This window comes from Lissotriton helveticus, chromosome 2_1 (genome assembly GCF_964261635.1).
Source record: "Lissotriton helveticus chromosome 2_1, aLisHel1.1, whole genome shotgun sequence".
NCBI lineage: Eukaryota > Metazoa > Chordata > Amphibia > Caudata > Salamandridae > Lissotriton > Lissotriton helveticus.
The window spans coordinates 89,493,229-89,511,469 of record NC_136059.1 but is presented as its reverse complement, the minus strand read 5'-3'; the positions used below and the strand labels follow the sequence as shown (position 1 = coordinate 89,511,469).

The 18,241-nt window shown below is 49.3% G+C and overlaps 1 protein-coding gene across 2 annotated transcripts in view; it reads left to right on the top strand.

The window, feature by feature from the left end:
* The window catches only part of ZNF638 (zinc finger protein 638), a 985,826-nt gene that overhangs the window by 182,193 nt on the left and 785,392 nt on the right, over positions 1 to 18,241 (top strand). The window lies entirely within an intron of this gene.

Sequence of the window (18,241 nt, the reverse complement as noted above, 5' to 3'; positions counted from 1 at the left end):
CTCCATAAAATTCGACAAAGGCCGTAGCGAGGGAAAAACTCCTTCAGTAGTACTTTGGCAGTAGTCATGGCAGTGTTATCACGGGTCGGATAGGCTTCCACCCATTTGCTGAAGGCACATACAATGACTAATACGTACTTCAAGCCTTGGCACCTCTCTAGCTGGATGTAATCCATCTGGAGGACCTCAAAGGGGTGGTCGGGGATCCCAAACCCTCCCCGGGGTACCACAGTTCCTTTCCCGGGGTTGTGTTGTAAGCAGATAAGGCACTGTTGGACTAGGCGTTTGGCTGAGTCGGGGATCTTGCCATTGTGCCAGACTTTGGAATTGAGTTCGATCATAGGGGCAGAACCTGTGTGCAGGGGAGTGTGCCATTGTCAGTATGGGGATCAAGTATGCATCAGGCAGCAACCATTTGTTTGTGTCCTTTGTCCGCCAGCAGCCTTCATCGTCCCTTAGACCCACCCGTGCCCACTCAGTTCGTGTGGTGTGCTGGTCGATTGGATATCCCTGATCGTTTTGCCTAGCGTCGGTCCATTTATCTGCCTGTGACCTGGTCACATACATGCGTGTCGTGGCCCTATTCTCAGCTGTGGTTCGGGCGGTGATGTCGGCCAGTGCGTTGCCCTGTCCCACTAAATCTGTCACCTTTTTGTGTGCCTGGCATTTAATTACTGCTAATCGTTTGGGGAGGAGAACTGCTTCAATCAGGGCGTAGACTAGATCTCCGTGAAGGATGGGTGTACCATGGGACGTCAGGAATCCCCTTTCCCTCCACAGGATCCCAAAATGATGAACCACTCCGAAGGCGTACTGGCTGTCCGTGTAAATGTTCGTCGTGGTTCCTTCTGCTATGATACATGCTCGTGTGAGGGCAATTAGTTCTGCTGCCTGTGCTGATCGTTGTATGATGCAAGCTGTTTCAACTACTGTTCGGGCAGTCGTTACCGCATAGGCAGCAGAAGTGGTGCCGTCTGGGAGTTTGATGCAAGAGCCATCTACCCATAGTTCTCCGTCAGGATCTGTGAAAGCAACGTCTCGGAGGTCAATTCTACTCCTAGTCTGCTCGTCTGTGAGTCACGCAGTCGTGTATAGGGGGCACATCGGGGTCATTTTCGGGCAAGGGTAACAGTGTAGCAGGATTCAATGTCGTGCATCTCTTCAGAGTGATGTGGGGCGCAAGCAAAGTCAATTCGTATCCTGTCAGTCGTGCACTAGTCAGATGTTGAGTCTTTGTCTGGTTCAAAAGTGTGTCAACTGCATGGGGTACTAATACTGTGCGAGGGTTCGAAAGTACAATTCCCTCACTCTGTCGGATAGAGACAGCAGCAGCGGCTACTGCTCGAAGACAGGCTGGTAGAACTCTGGCGACTGGATCAAGAGTGGCAGAGAAGTAGGCACAAGGGCGCTGTTTGGCGCCGATGGGCTGAGTCAGAACGGACAATGCGCATCCCTCCCTTTCGTGAGTGTAGAGGGAGAAGGGCTTGGAGTAATCTGGTGTTCCTAGAATGGGTGCCGAGCAAAGGGCGTCTCGCAACTCCTTAAAGGATGCTTGGCATTCAGGGGTCCACGGGAGTGGGAACGGAACATCTTTGGTCAACAGGGAAAGTAGGGGTTTTATAATGAGACTGAAATTTGGTAGCCATTGTCGGCAGAAAGAAGTAAGGCCTACTAATGAACGGACTTGCTTCTGTGTTTTTGGAATAGGGGTGTCTAGGATGGTTTGGATTCGGTCGGGTGTAAGTTTTCTCCCTTCTTTGGACAGGAGATGACCTAGGTATGTTACTTGGGACTGACAGAACTGCAGTTTCTTTTTGGAGACTTTGTACCCAGGACCTTAGCGGTGACATAAGGACCTTGCTGGTCTACACAGAGCTCGACTGGATCCCTCCCTTGCCCCTGGCAGTCCTATGCAGAGTCGTGATCATTGTAGTCATCGGACTGTTGGTACTGATTCTGTCGGGGGCGGTCAAATGTGTTTGGTCTACCAGATCGGTCATTGATGGTGTCGTGGGTCTGTCCTTGTCCCTGCCCTCCAGTTTTGGGCCCATTCGTCATGTCCCTTGTCTCTTTATTTTTAATCAGTTCCCGAAGGGCTGGGCATTGAGACTTCCAATGTCCAAATTCTTTACAAAATGCACATTGGTTCTCATCAAGGTCGGTTCGTGGAGCGCCAGGGGCAGGGTTGCGGTCTCTAGGGGTCGAACTCCTAGGGGCATTCGACTGGTAGTTCCCCCTATACCGTTCCCTCCCTGTGGTCACTCCCTGTAGTTGTGCAATCATTACTCGTTCCTTTAGGTCCTTTTTCTTTTTCTCAGTTGCCCTTTCGTTCTCATTCTTTTGGTGTTCGTAATACTGAGCCATCTGAAGGATAGCTGCAGGTTTAGAGGCTCCCCAACTACTTTCGCTAGTCTGTAACTTTTGGGAGACCTCTTGCGATAGCCCTTTTACGTAGTTCTGCACGAATAGGTGTTGTCCGGTTGCGGTGGTCATGTCTTGGCCACTGTAGTCGGAGAACACTGTTTCAAATCGTGAGAAGTATTCTGATACGTCCTCCTGAGGTTTCTGGCGGCAGGCCGTGACTATCGACCAGTCTACCTTCTTTTCTGGGACCAACGTTTTTAGCTTCTGCACTATTTTGTCGGGGAGTTCCAGTATGTCTTTTAAAGGTTTCTTTCCGGGCTCTCGCTGCCTATCTAGTTCATCGAGTTTTGTCCAGGTGTGTCCGAACAGCTGTGTGGTCAGTTCTCCGGATTTGCTTCCACACATCAGCCGGCAGACACAACCCGAAAAACAAATCCATGTCCGCTAGAGTCATTATAGTTGAGCCCAAGGCTGTGCCTAATTCGGTATAGAATGCTGTAGGGTTTTTTCTTAAATCGGGCAGGGTTTGTCTAAAAGTTAAAATATCTTGCAGATCCCATGGTTGGTAAACCCAGTTGTACACAACCCTCCCTTTGGCATCTGCATGGTTGATATCATCGTTTGTTCCCTGACCTCTCGGGGGAACCCAATAGGGGGCGGCTTCTCTGATAGGCATCATAGTGTTGGCTGCTCCTAGTGAGGGTTCAATCGTCTCAGGGACTGTGAGCTTGACCTCTGGTTTCTGCTCCGCGAGGTGGCGGAAGACTTCAAGCATTTGCATGAAGAGGTCCGTCATATCGCTTTCAGCCCCATCTCCGACATCAACCTTTCTATATAGAGCCGTCAATTTAGCAGGGCCTTTAGTCTGGTACCTATCCTCATATGCGTTCAGAGTGTGGTAGCTGAACCGTAAAATAAAATGCCGTCTGTGACTACCGGCATGCGAGTTGTGCATATTCATCGTATATTCTTCACTCTCCCTCCGTTCTACCAGGGTTTTTGCTATTTGGTCGATTCCATCCCGCTCATCTTTGCTCAACCTATTTGGTCTGGCTGTTAATTGTTTGCCAGTCTCAAGTTCATCTGGTGTTACTGATGCGGCTGGTGCAAAGACCGTAAGTCGGGGCACTAGCGCTAGGGTTACCCTCGACTGCACTCTGGACTGGTGAGTGTTGTGCTAGAGGCTGGCAGGGAGCATAAGGAGGAGGCATGTAGATCATTGGAGGACCGAGCAGTAACTCGTCATTTGCCCGTTGTTTGGAGGGAACCTCCGGGTAGAGCGTAGGGGTGGTCCTGACAGGGCATTGACCTGTCAGTCCTGATTCTTGCGTTTGTTTAACTTCCTCTCTTCTTCTTATTTCTTCATCTAATTCTTTTGCGGCCAGATGGGCTGCTTTCCGTAATTCTTTCACTGTTTTTGCTTCCTCTTTTCCTGCGATGCTCTGCTTCTTTGCGCCACATGCCGATACTATCGAGCATAGTGGGCGTTGCCTTATTTATTTTTACAGCTGTTTCTAGTGTTTTTATTTTATTTTCATCAAAAGAACCTATCAGTGGCCACTGGCTTTCAGGATCCCTTTTTGTATATTTATGCCATAACTTACTATAAGCTATAGCGACTAGTCCTTGCTTAGTAAACATGTCCTTATTAGGGGTGCCCTCCAGTGGAGCTGGATGGTTCATCTCTAATAAGCGGTCCGGGTTGACCCAACTGAACCAATGGGGAGAAGATAGGCATGACGGATTACCATGGGGGGCAAAAGCCTGCACTACCTATCTTTTCACTATTTGCAAAGACTGGACAGAATATTCTATTCTACACTATTTGCAAACAGAGAATACCTCCCGAAAGACCCAATTCCAAACAGTCAATGTTTGGTCAAACAATCAATCAATGAGGAACGTAATAGGTACGACGTGTTAAAGGTTTGCGTTACCTACCCTTCACTTTCTGCAAAGGGAGAGAGAATATTCCTATTCTTCCCCGTTTGCAGGCAGAGAAGATTCCTAAGAGAACCAACTTCGAACAATTCAATGCTCGATTCAATCAATCAATGGGGAGAAAAACAGAATAGGCACGACGTGTTAAAGTTTTGCGTTGCCTACTCTCCCCTATCTGCAAAGACTAAACAGAGTATGGCGATTCTGTGTTTGTTTGCAAAATAGAGAATTTCTCAGACAAATAAGTAATACTAGTATTATCAATCAATCAATTTCGCAATTTTGTCGTGTGCCACGACCTTACCCGGACCGCATGGACAGTTTCTCGTCTTCCGCCTCCAGCGCCCGATCGTCCTCTACTCTCTGTTGCTATCGCGGCACTCCTGGTGGTTCCCAGTCAGGACCGTAGATCACTCGGGAGAGGTCTGCTCGGAATCAGTAAAGTTCAGATGATCGGCTGTCAGACGAGGGTCTATCAGACAGGAGCTCTTCCGATCGTTGCAGTCGTTCACTCTGTCGTCGGGACCTCTCCCACTGGATCCACGTGTCGCTGATGGGCCCCGCGTTTGGGACGCCAATTGATAAAGATCAATTTACAATGGTCAGGCGATTTCAGTAGTTGTTTCCTAAGTTGAATTTGCCCGGCGAAAAACGCCTCTAATACCATACGAAATTACTCAATAAAGAGGCAGGCGCTGGAGACTGGAAGACAGGAAACAAGTTTTATTCCGACGGAGTGGAACACATCAGATCGGACAACAAGGTATCGTCTCGAGGTGCTCTCCCAACCTCTCTGAGACCTGGTCTTTTATACACTGGTTCAAGACATGTGAACGTCCCTTATTACAACAGGGACATTGTAGAGCATGAGAACGACATCACCGGCACCCCCCCCCCCCCCCCCCCCAGTTCCGGCCCCTTGCAACACATGACAACAGTAGAGACCCTTTCCCCTCAGATGATCGGGAGGGGCTATCACGCAGCTGAGTGTTCTGCCGATCTCTTTGTAATGTGTGCGCCTGATCGAATCTCCGGGGGTGGGGATGTCATGATCAATAGTGGCCTCTTTCAGGAGAGGCGAGTGCATGCAGTAGTGGGCAATAAACTGTATCCTCGGGCTAGAGGATGACCAGCGGTCAGTGCTGACGTTTAGGCTCAGAGGAAGAGGTTATCAAAGGAGGGGTATTCATGGAGGGACAGGTGGTGTTGGTCAGGCGTGGGGTGCGATTCTTAGGGACAGTCATGCGGGAGGGGAGGGCTCCTGACTTGTGCATGAGAGAGCGGGGGCAGTCAGGGTGCATGGGGGACGCTTGCAGGGTCAGGGAAGTGCGCTGATGAGCGATCGTGAACAGGGAGACCATGGTACCTAAAATGGCCGTCGTGTATGCTCGTACGTGGGTCTGCAAGATGGCGTAGATAATGTTTAGTACACAAACTAAATTTCCACAAGGTGGCCACAGTAGTCCGGACTATGATTACTCCCGCACATACTCACCATCTGGTCCTACTCCTTGCACAAGCACTATGGCTAGACCTTTGAAGTCATCCCCCCCCCCCCCCCCCCCCCCCCCCCCTGGAGACCAGGGTCGCCTCCAAGGCCAAGATCACCTTCCAGACCCAGGGCACCTTCCAGGCCAAGATCGCCTTCAATATGTCGGTCTAGGTCCAGGGGTCGTCACAGCAGTCATCACGACAGGCACCATAAGAGAAGGTGCACAAGATCACCTACCTGGTCGTCTTCTACAAGATCAACGGTCCGGGACTACTCTCCGACCTTTTCCTCCATGCCTCCATTACAGGTGTTGCCCATAGATGACATCTCTATATTTACAGATGTGCTGGGTAGCGGTGCAAAGAAACTCAACATCACTTTGCATACCCCGGTGGTTCCCACGTCCGTCATCTTTGATACCCTGCATCACCGGACAGCTCCTAGACTGCTGCTACCACTGGTGCCTGGATTCCTGGAACCGGCTATAGCCACTTTCTTCACTCCTGCGACGGTGGGTTCTGTACCATCCAGAATCGCCAAAAAATACAAGGCTCCAGCAGAGAACCCCTTGTTTCTCAGGACTGATCCACCAGCTGATTCGGTTATTGTGGCGGCAGCCATTAAATCCCACTCCGCTTCCACCTCATCCGCGGTGCCTCCTGAGAAGGATAGCAAACAAATGGACTTGTATGGGAGGAAGATGTGCAACACTTCAGCGTCATACATGAAGGTTCCCAGTGCCTCTGCCCTTCTCGGGAGATACAACAGACTCTCACACGTTTCACTGAGAATCTTTCCGAAGAAGACCGGTAGGATTTCACTGAAATCCTTCAGGAAGGAGGGCTTGTAGCCAATCAAGTAATAAGTGCTGCAGCGGATCTTCCTATCTCTCTGCTCATGGCTACTCCCAGCGAGTCTGCTTACGACGCTCGGCTTGGCTGCGCCTCACAGGCCTCAAGCCTGATGCTCAGAAGAAATTGCTGAACCTCCCTTTCAGTGGTTCATCTGTGTTTGGGGCTCACGCTGATGACTAGATGAACAAGATGAAGGCTGAGATGGACACTGTCAAGGCTGTGGGTCTTGAGAAACCCAAGGAGTTTTAAGAAGTGTTTCAGTCATGGCGACAAACGTTCGTACCAACTGAGGGTTCAACCCCTCAATGGTCCTCACAGAATCAGCAAAGATCTCGCTTCCAGCAAAGACACACTGGGAGAGGTAGAGGCAATAACACCAAGCAACAGTCCACCTCCAAGCAGCCTTCCAAATCTTGAGTCATTGCTTCCTCCGCAACCGTTCGCCACTCCGGTGGGAGGGAGCGTAGCGTGTCACCTGGAAGAGGGGAAAACCATAACAAGGGACAAATGGGTGCATAGTATTGTGCAGCATGGTTACTTGCTGAGGTTCAAGTTTCCTCCTCCGCAAGTGCCCCCGCAATTCTACCGCCTTCCTCAAATTCAAAGTCAGCTGTTGAAAGACGAAGTTTCTATCCTTCTCGCAAAAAAGGCCATGGTGGAGGTCCCTCCCATGCGAAGAAATCGGGGAGTATACTCCCGCTACTTTGTAGTCCAAAAGCGAGGAGTAGCCAAAGAGTACAGACCTATCCTCGACCTACGCCTGCTGAACAGGTTTATCAGAAAAGAAAAATTTTGTATGCTAGCCCTGCACCAGATCTTTCCACACCTTCACCAGGGAGACCGGATGTATGCCATCAACCTGCAGGACGCTTACTTTTATATACCGATCTCAGTAAAGCATCGAAAATTTCTCAGGTTTCAGATGGCCCGTCACCACTACCAGTATCGAGTGCTTCCGTTCAGCCTCAAATCCGCCCCACGGACATTCTCCAAGTGCATGGCGGTGGTGGCTGCCTTCCTCCGCAGGCGGAAGATCTTAGTCTATCCCTACCTAGACGACTGGCTCCTAAAAAGCTCCACACCTGTTCTGCTTCAGAACCATCTCTTACTGTCTCAACCTGATGCATTCTTTGGGGTTGCAGACAACTACAAAAAGTCGGTGCTCAATCCCATCCAACGAATACAGTCTATGGGTGCCTCCCTGTACTCTGCAGAGGCAAGCATGTGTCCTTCGGAGGAGAGGTTATCATCAATGCTTCTGATTGATGCTTTAAAGTGGAATAGATTTTACATTTGGTGTATAGACAATTCTCTTGATCCAATCGAAGGTCAGGAACAGGTGATTCTCCCATACTTATTGCATTTGGCAAGGTCAGGCCTGAAGTACCCCTCCATCACGGTTCACTTAGCGGCGATAACCGCCTATAGGAAGTCTCCTTCTCGTACCTCATTCATCCTCATGCCTGTGGTCAAAGATTTCTTAGAGGGCGTTAAAGTGTTTCCACCAGTGAGGTCCCCATCTCCTCCCTGGGAGCTTAACATCATACCAAGTTGATGAGTGCTCCTTTCGAGCCTATTCATAATGCATCTTTGCAGCACTTGACCTGGAAAGCTGCTTTTTTGGTAGCCATCACCTCAGCCCGCAGGGTGAGCGAGATCCAGGCCCTGGGTTGCAAGGAACCTTACACAGTGTTTCATGCCAATAGAGTTGCTGAGAACACATCCTGGCTTCCTGCCCAAGGTGGTCTCGGATTTCCATATCAGTCAATCACTCTGCCTACTTTCTTCCCCCAACCAACCACTCCCCTGGAGAGGTCTTTACACTCTCTCTAGATCTCCGGAGGATTTTGAAATTTTACCTGGCTAAAACTCTTCCACTTAATAAGTCTGACCGGCTCTTTGTTAATTATGGGACAACTAATACCGGTCTATCAGCTTCAAAAAGGTCTATCTCGAGATGGATCGTCTCCTGTATAGCTCTGTCTTACCAATTAGCTAACAAAGCTTTACAGGGCAAACCTCATGCACATTCTACTAGAGGGAAAACTTCTACTACAGCTCTCCTTCCCAACATTCCAATATCTGAGATGTGTAAGGCGGTTACATGGCGTTCAGTACATACCTTTACCCGTCATTACTGCCTAGATGCAGATGCACAGGCCGAGGCCCAAGTGGGACAGGCCTCTTTGAGGAATTTGTTTGCGTAACTGCATTATAAATGTGGTTGATTCATGTTTTTGCTGTATACTTGTTTTCTTGTCCGCGAGACTTTGGGTATGAGCTATTCATAGGTTATGACTATTGATGAGTATCCCCTGGATGAGAAGGATTAGTTACTTACCTGTAATCCTAGTTCCCATCCAGGGGTATACTCATGAAAGTCATAAGCTACCCACCCACCTCCCCGGACAAGCATTACTGCAAAGTTATGGTATGTTACTTACGGATTTCCTCCAGTGTTTATGCACCTCCAAAAAGAGCTGACCTAACTGTCACCTGTGGTGCATCATGGGAGCAGGGGGTTGCTTACAGGTCTTAAAGGCACGGTACCCCTACTCTAATGCCTTAAAGGTAAGGTGTCCGTTTTTTGTTTCTTTATACTCTACTGCATCCTACTGTCAAATGCCTGCAATTACAGGTTTTTCAATGGCAATAAAGCATTGTTGTACGTGACAAATGCTTACTGCTCTGTTCGAGGCATGTGGGCTGCTAAATTCATATCTTAGCATTAGATCGCCGCCTAGTGTTGGGCTCGGATGATTGCACATTATTGTCCTGGAAGAGTCTTCGAAGTATCCTGAGATAGGTGGCTCCTCCCCTGGACTACAGTGCGCATGGGCATCGGCTCCATCCCCAGATTGTTTTTTTCCGCCATTGGGTTCGGATGTGGTCTCGACGTCTTACTGTCGGAACCAAGAAAAACTAATTTTAGCGGCCAAAAGGCCTCGATTTTCTTGCGTCGGTATTGTCTGCGCACGGTCTCGAGTCTTCCGTCTCTTGGAGCCGGAATAAGCGGAGTTTTCTTCGCTCTCTGAACTTTGAGGCCTTCTCATCGCGACACGACTGCAAGCCTTTACGGACATGGAGCGGAGCCCGTTTAAGTACTGCCCGCTCTGTGGGTCCAAGTACCCACACATCGATCTACACCCCGTGTGTAACAAGTGCCTTTCGCCGGACCACGACGACGGCAAGTGCAAGGCCTGTGCACAGTTCCGCTCCAAGAAAACTCTCAAGCTTCGACGCGCGGTGCGCTTGGAAGCTAGGCAAGCGGCCCCGGATCCGGAGAACATCTTCGGCGACCAGGAAGAAGAGGTCCAGGGTCACCATCTACAAATCTCCCCACCAGAGACGGAGGTCGAGGCGGATCCGGGAGACGACGACGGAGTCGCGGGTCAAGTCCTCGAATACGTCGAAGAGGTAGGAGACGACGATGAGATTTATGGGGCCGCGGCAGACAGCTCGGGGGACGAGCTCTGCCCCGAAGGTTACGAAGATACCGACCGGGACACGGGATCGCCTGTCGGCCTTACCCAAGACCCGTTGCCGCAAGCCACAGCCCCGCCTTCAGGCCCGGCTACGGACTCACTTGCTGGGCACGCTGTTTCGAAACCGAAACTGAAACCATCGGGATCGTCGACACCTAAAATGGCCGACCCGAAAACGAAACTGAAACCTAAGGACTCGAGTGTCCCTAAGATGGCTGCCGTGCCGGTGAAGAAAACGGTGCCCGTCACCCCATCGGCTCCGTCGACCTCCGGTCCGCAGAAGCCGAAGAAGTCTGTCGATTCCGATGCTCCAAAATCGAAACCGACGCCCGAGGAGGGGGCCTCCAAGAAAGATGGTCGGCACGGATCAGCGGCTACGACGCCGTCCAAGCCCGCCAAGGTCGGCTCCAAAGAGGCTACGCACAAGAAGTCTGCGCCCCGGCCTCAAGAATCGGAGGTGCCGAAGACGGGTTCCGCGCCCAAAGCGCACAAGGCCCACGAAGACGTCGGATCCGAGGGACCGATCAAAGCTTCCTTGTCGGCGACGAAACCCACTGGCAGTGTACCGTCCCCCATTGCGGAGTCACTGCAGAGAATCAGGGAGAAAGCCTTTGCCCCATCGGCTCCGATACCATCACCGCAGCCGCAAAAGGACACTCCGGCAAAGCCTTCTGGAAAACTCCTCTTTCTCTTGCAACCTAAGGAGGCGCCGAAAGCGTTTTCAACAAAATCGGCTCCGAAACAGGTTTCTTCGCCGGCTGGCCCTCTTCCACGTCGGGTACTCGAATCGGAAGACGATTCAGAGCATTTCATCGATGCTGCCACAGGCAAGCTGACACTCTATAAAAGGAAAATCACTTCGGAGCCAGTGGACTCCTACATCATCCCACTGAAGAAAAAGAGGGTGCCCCTTGACGCCTCAGGCCTCACGGAACCAATCCAGCCTCCTCCAAGACGGAGCCCTACTCCCTCCCCAGAGCACTCTGTGGGTGAGGGGTATGATGAGGATGAGCAGTACAATTTCCCTATCGATGAACCTGATGTACAACCGGATTCATACGATGACACTGGTGACCAGAACACCCAAGGTGTGGGCCAAGACCCGCAGCTCTTTAATGCACGTGCATCCCCGACTGAGGACTCAGCAGGCTTTCATGCACTACTTGAAAGGGCGGCAGCCAATCATGATGTGGACATGCATGCCGACCCGGTTGAGGAAGACTTCCTTTTCGACACCTTTGCAATCTCTGAAAGGACAGTAAAAACACTTCCTATGCTAAAAGGTGTCCTCAAACATGCTGGGGACATTTTTAAGGAGCCTACAAGAGCGAGAGTGGTCAACCCTCGCATTGAAAAGAAGTACAGGCCTGCACCTGCGGACCCCGCCTACATCCGGGGACAATTGCCACTGGACTCTCTTGTGGTTGCCAATGCCAGGAAACGTGCCAACTCCCAGACAACGGGTGAAGCTCCTCCCCCGGATAAAGAGTCCAAAGTGCTAGAGGCAGGGGGCAAAAGAGTAGCTGCACAGGCAGCAAACTTTTGGCGCATCGCCAATACACAGGCGCTCCTAGCGCGTTACAATAGGGCGCACTACGACACCCTAGAACAGGTTGTACAACACCTGCCTCCACAGTTCCAGGAAGCCACACAACTGCTCATTAACGAGGGGAAGCTCATCTCAAACGCAGCCATCAAGTGTGCGCTTGACGCTGCGGATACAGCTGCTAGGGCTGTCAACACTAGTGTTATGCTAAGACGACAGGCGTGGCTACGCATCTCAGGCTTTAAACCGGATATTCAGACAACAATTCTTAATCAGCCGGTCAATCCTGATAGTCTGTTTGGTCCAGATGTTGACACCACCCTAGAGAAAATAAATAAGACACGGAAACTGCTAAATCCATGGGGGCCCTGCAGTCACAACAGTTTCGTGGCAGCAATTTTCGTCGCTCAGGCGCACGTGGGGTCACCAGAGGACAAATGGGTCAACAATCCCAGTTCTCGAAAGGTGGGGCACAATCCTCTTTCACAAAACAGAACAAGGGAGGTTACAGAAATAACAGCAACAGAGGTCGCGGCAGAGGAAACAACAACCGCCGCTCCTCTACTCCAAGCAAACAGTGACTCTCTGTCACTGCCCCCCGACCACCTAACACCTGTCGGGGGGAGACTGCAGCAGTTCCTGCCCGTCTGGAAAAACATCACCACAGACAGGTGGGTGCGACAACTAGTCCAGTATGGTTATTGCCTAGAATTAAAGTCCACTCCACCCAACATCCCGCCAAGGCAAAGGCCTATGTCCGCAGAGCACTTGCTCTTATTGCAGCAGGAAGTAGTGGTGATGCTGCAGAAGGGAGCAATCGAGCAAGTGCCGGTGGGAGAGGAAGGCACGGGGGTATACTCCCTGTACTTCCTTATTCCAAAGAAGGACGGATCTCTCAGACCCATTCTAGATCTACGCCCCCTCAACCTCTACATACTATCAGAACATTTCCACATGCTTACGCTGCAACAGATTCTTCCCTTGCTAAACCAAGGGGACTTCTTAGCAACCTTGGATCTCAAGGATGCGTATTTCCATATTCCACTACACCCGTCACACAGGAAATACCTCAGGTTCACTATTCAAGGACAACACTATCAGTTCAAGGTCCTACCCTTCGGAGTCACAACAGCCCCGAGGGTGTTCACCAAGTGTCTGGCGACAGTAGCGGCGCACCTCAGGAGGCAGAACATCCATGTCTACCCCTACCTAGACGACTGGCTCGTACAAGCCAAGTCAGAGCAGCAGTGCGCCGCGGACATGTCAACTACAATTCACCTTCTTCACGATCTGGGTTTCTCCCTAAACTACCCAAAATCGCATCTTCAGCCGGCACATGTCCGGCAGTTCCTAGGTGCAACGATCAACACCCTGACGGCCATGGCGCAGCCAAACCAAGTCAGGATAGACAGCATTCAGGCCCTGATCCAAAGATTCACGCCACAACACTCGCTGCCAGCGAGAGTGTTCATGCAGTTGATAGGCATGATGGCCTCCTGCATCTTCATTGTCCCTCACGCACGTCTACACATGCGCCCGCTCCAGGAGTGCTTAGCGAATCAGTGGACACAGGCTCGTGGCCAATTGACAGACCTAGTGTTGGTTACCAGTCGGGCATACGACTCTCTGCATTGGTGGACTCCACACAACCTTTGCAAGGGCCGACTGTTCCAAGAGCCTGTGCCGCAGATTGTCCTGACAACGGACGCATCTCTCCAGGGATGGGGAGCTCATGTGCTCGACTATACGGTGCAGGGACTATGGACAACGCAACAACAGAAGATGCACATCAACTATCTGGAACTGATGGCAATCTTCATGGCGCTCAAGTCCTTCATTGTACATCTGTGCAACAAGGTCGTGCTAGTCCGGACGGACAACATGACCGCGATGTACTACATCCAAAAGCAGGGAGGCACCCACTCGCCACAGCTGTCTCACCTGGCTCAGAGCATGTGGAAGTGGGCCATTCAGAGGAACATTTTCCTCATGGCAGAACACCTCCCAGGGAAGGACAATCAGATGGCGGATCTGCTCAGCAGGTACAGCCATCAAATGCACGAGTGGGAGTTACACCCATCTGTCCTCCACCCGTACTTCCAGCAGTGGGGTCATCCGGAGATAGACCTGTTTGCCACAAAAGAGAACGCAAAATGCCAACTCTTTGCCGCCAGGTTCCCTCACCCACAGTCGCAGGGGAATGCGATATGGATGAACTGGTCAGGCAAATTTGCGTACGCTTTTCCGCCAGCCCCCCTAATACCGCTGGTCGCAAGAAAACTAAGGCAACACGAGATGACCCTCATCCTAGTTGCTCCAACGTGGGCGCGCCAGGCTTGGTACACCACGTTCCTCGAACTCTCAGTGGTACCGCATCAAAGACTGCGCTTCACGCCCAGTCTTTTGACGCAGAACCATGGAGAAATTCAGCATCCAGATCCGCAACAGCTCAACCTGGCGATCTGGCTCCTGAAGTCCTAGAGTTTGGGTACCTTAACCTACCTCCAGAATGCATGAGCATCATCAAGGAGGCGAGGAAACCAACTACTAGAGCATGCTATGCTGCTAAGTGGAAGCGTTTTGTCATCTACTGTACATCCAATGACATCAACCCACTAGATGCATCTATCCCCAACATCATCTGCTATCTGTTGCATCTCTACAAGTGCAATCTGGCGTACACTTCCATTAGGATACATCTATCCGCCATAGCGGCTTATCTTCAGAACAGACAGCACCTCTCTGTCTTCAGAGTGCCCGCCATTAAAGCCTTCCTTGAAGGTCTGAAAAGAGTCATTCCCCCAAGGACACCACCAGCTCCGGTGTGGAACCTCAACGTCGTTCTCACCAGGCTGATGGGACCACCATTTGAGCCACTGCACTCGTGTGAGCTCCAATTCCTTACGTGGAAAGTGGCCTTTCTTATAGCTATTACGTCTCTGAGGCGTGTCAGTGAGCTGCAAGCGCTCACAATACAAGAGCCATTCATTCAAATTCACCCAAATAGGGTAGTGCTATGCACTAACCCTAAATTCCTTCCTAAGGTGGTGTCACAGTTTCATCTAAACCGGACCATTGACTTACCAGCATTCTTTCAAAACCCGCAAACGGTGGCGGAAAGGATGCTCCATACCTTAGATGTACGAAGGGCGTTGATGTACTACATAGACAGGACACAACACTTTCGAAAGACAAAACAACTCTTTTTTGCCTTCGCACCACAACACAAAGGCAACCCAATCTCCAAGGCAGGGATAGCCAGGTGGATTGTTAAGTGCATCCAGATATGTTATCAAAAAGCAAAGCGCACTTTAACAATACCCCCTAGGGCGCACTCCACACGCAAACTGGGGGCATCCATGGCTTTCCTGGGGAACATTCCTTTAGAGGACATTTGCAGAGCAGCCACGTGGGTCACACCACACACCTTCACAAAACACTACTGTGTTGATGTGCATTCCAAACAGCAAGCTGCTGTAGGACAGGCTGTTCTCAAAACACTTTTTCAGGTTTCTGCAGCTGGCACGGGCAACCGCCGCTGATGGAGGGACTGCTATGTATTCTATGCTAAGATATGAATTTAGCAGCCCACATGCCTCGAACTGAATATGCTACTTACCAGTATGCATCTGTTCTTGGCATGTAGGGCTGCTAACATTCATATCGCCCACCCTCCTCCCCGGTGCCTGTCGCAGCTACAGATATACTATTGTATTTATTCATTAGCATGGACATCCTTTACACTTTTCACTCCATCTTCTGCCACAATGGCGAAAAACAATCTGGGGATGGAGCCGATGCCCATGCGCACTGTAGTCCAGGGGAGGAGCCACCTATCTCAGGATACTTCGAAGACTCTTCCAGGACAACAATGTGCAATCATCCGAGCCCAACACTAGGCGGCGATCTAATGCTAAGATATGAATGTTAGCAGCCCTACATGCCAAGAACAGATGCATACTGGTAAGTAGCATATTCATTCTTCCTTAGGGGTTGGGAGAGTATAGGTGCTACAATGCAAACCTATGTAATTTCAGCATTTTGGAAATATTTTAGGCTGCATATGTTTTCACGTGTGTGTGTGTGTGTGTGTGTGTGTGTGTGTGTGTGTGTGTATATTCATTCATCCCACAGATGCCCTGGGATGTGTGTGTGTATATTCATTCATCCCACAGATGCCCTGGGATGTGTGTATATTCATTCATCCCACAGATGCCCTGGGATGTGTGTGTATATTCATTCATCCCACAGATGCCCTGGGATGTGTGTGTATATTCATTCATCCCACAGATGCCCTGGGATGTGTATGTATATGTGTGTATGTATATATATATATATATATATATATATATATGTGTGTGTATATATATGTGTGTGTATATGTATATGTATATGTATATATGTATATATATATATATATATATGTATATATATATATATATATATATATATCTATCCCATCCCACAAATGCGATGGGTGTTTTTACCGAGGCTATGATCAACGATTTGCTGAAATTTAGAAAGGCTACAAACCATCAAATGAATGGCCGTAATATAACCGATGCCCAAAGGTTGGCATTACAAGACCTGATGAACGACAACACCATCATTGTGAAACCCTCATGTGGTCTTACTCAGTAGAGACAATTACTTGCAAGAAGCAATCAGACAATTGTCAGATGAGAAATATTATGAGGTAACCAACAATGAAGCATATCAGCGGAGTATCAGAGTATGACAACCTGATACGAAAATCATGTCGCTCTTTCGATGTTGGGTAGGGATGAACACCTTTTCCTACGAAGCAGTAATCCTATGACTCCCACCTTTTTACTGTCTCCCTAAACTTCATAAAAATAGTTTGTCCACCTGGCCGACCGATTGTTTCCTCCATCAATGGTCTCACCGAAAATATGTCCAGATTTGTGGATAATGTTTTGTTCCCTTTTGTGGTTATCAAAACACTAATGACCCAGGTCGGTTTTGGGCATTCAATTTTAAAAGAGCTAGTGTATTGCTTATCACAATTTTTTCTCAGCAAACACACCTCCCACTTCTCATCAATCAGGGGTAGGTAATACACCAGTCAACAGCCCATCTTAAAAACAAGCCCGCTCCCTATCCAGACAGAAGCGAAACCCACACCCAAATGCGATGAAAAAAATGTGTGGAAGCGCGATAACACCTCACGGGCGCACCACCAATGGGACCCCTGGTAGGTACTCACCAGGACGGCCCTGTTATCATCATCGGTGCTATCGGGCTTAAAGAAACGTGTCCAAATGAAAACCAACTGTGTTACAGGTGCAGTGGAAAAACATACAGTGATGTCACACAACATAAACACATAAAATCACGCACACAGCACGAACAGACAACTTTATTCTTGTTCTATGCTGCTAGCGTATATTAAAAAAGTGAAATGGCTACTACCTATAGAGCCAAATTCTCCTTGGCTCTATAGGTAGTAGCCATTAATTCATTGCGATCACATCACTGAGGAGAGTTGGTGATCTATAGGCATTAACGCTAGAAGAGCCTTTCTTACAGCTACATAGACAGGATAGTTCTCCGGACCATTAATTCCTTCCAAAAGTAGTTTCTGGCTTTCATATAAATCAATCGGTAGAGTTACCAGTTTTGTTTCTTCAACATGATTCTGTAGCGGAACGTGCTCTTCACACGCTTGACTTTAAAAGAGATTTATTATACTACATAGAACAAAGGACTTTAGCAAAACATTTTGTAGCATTTGCTCCACCTCCTAAAGGCAATCCTTTCTCTAAATCTGGTATTTTAAGATGGATTGTTAAATGCATTCTAACATGCTATACTAAAGCCAAAAGGACGTTGACTATACCCCCTAGAGCGCATTCCACTCGCAAAATAGGGGCTTCTGTCACCTTTTTAGGTAACATTCCTCTAGCTGACATACGTAGCGCAGCTACATCGTCTACACCACACACATTTACCAAACACTACTGTGTAGATGTATTCGCACAGCCAAGCAGTACTTAAAACAATATTCCAAACAACTGCAACATCTAAAGGTTCGCCACCACGTTGGGAGTATACAGCTTTATAGTTACACAAAGCATGTTTACCTACAGCACACATGCTTTGAAAGGATGTTACCCAGTAAGCATCTGTTCTTGGCATGTAGAGCTGTAGATTCACATGTGCCCACCCACCTCCCCTGGGCACCTTTAGTTGTTGCACTTTAAATTATACATTGATGCCCATGCGCACTATCACCAATAGGAGAAGTCACCTTACCAAGTGACTAGGAAAGACTTCTTCAAAGAAAAACAACTTACAAACATCCAGACCTAACACTAAATGGCAGGAGTATCGGAAGCATGTGAATCTACAGCTCTACATGCGAAGAACAGATGCTTACTGGGTAAGTAACATTATCCTTACCCATCTGAAAGTCTGTGTCCGTAGGCACTTTAGCTTGTGCAAGAAAAGTTAGCTGTTTACAGACCAAGAAAATACGGTCATCGATTTCCTTGTCTACTCTTACATTTTTTGTGTAATTGATGTTAATATAGAAGTT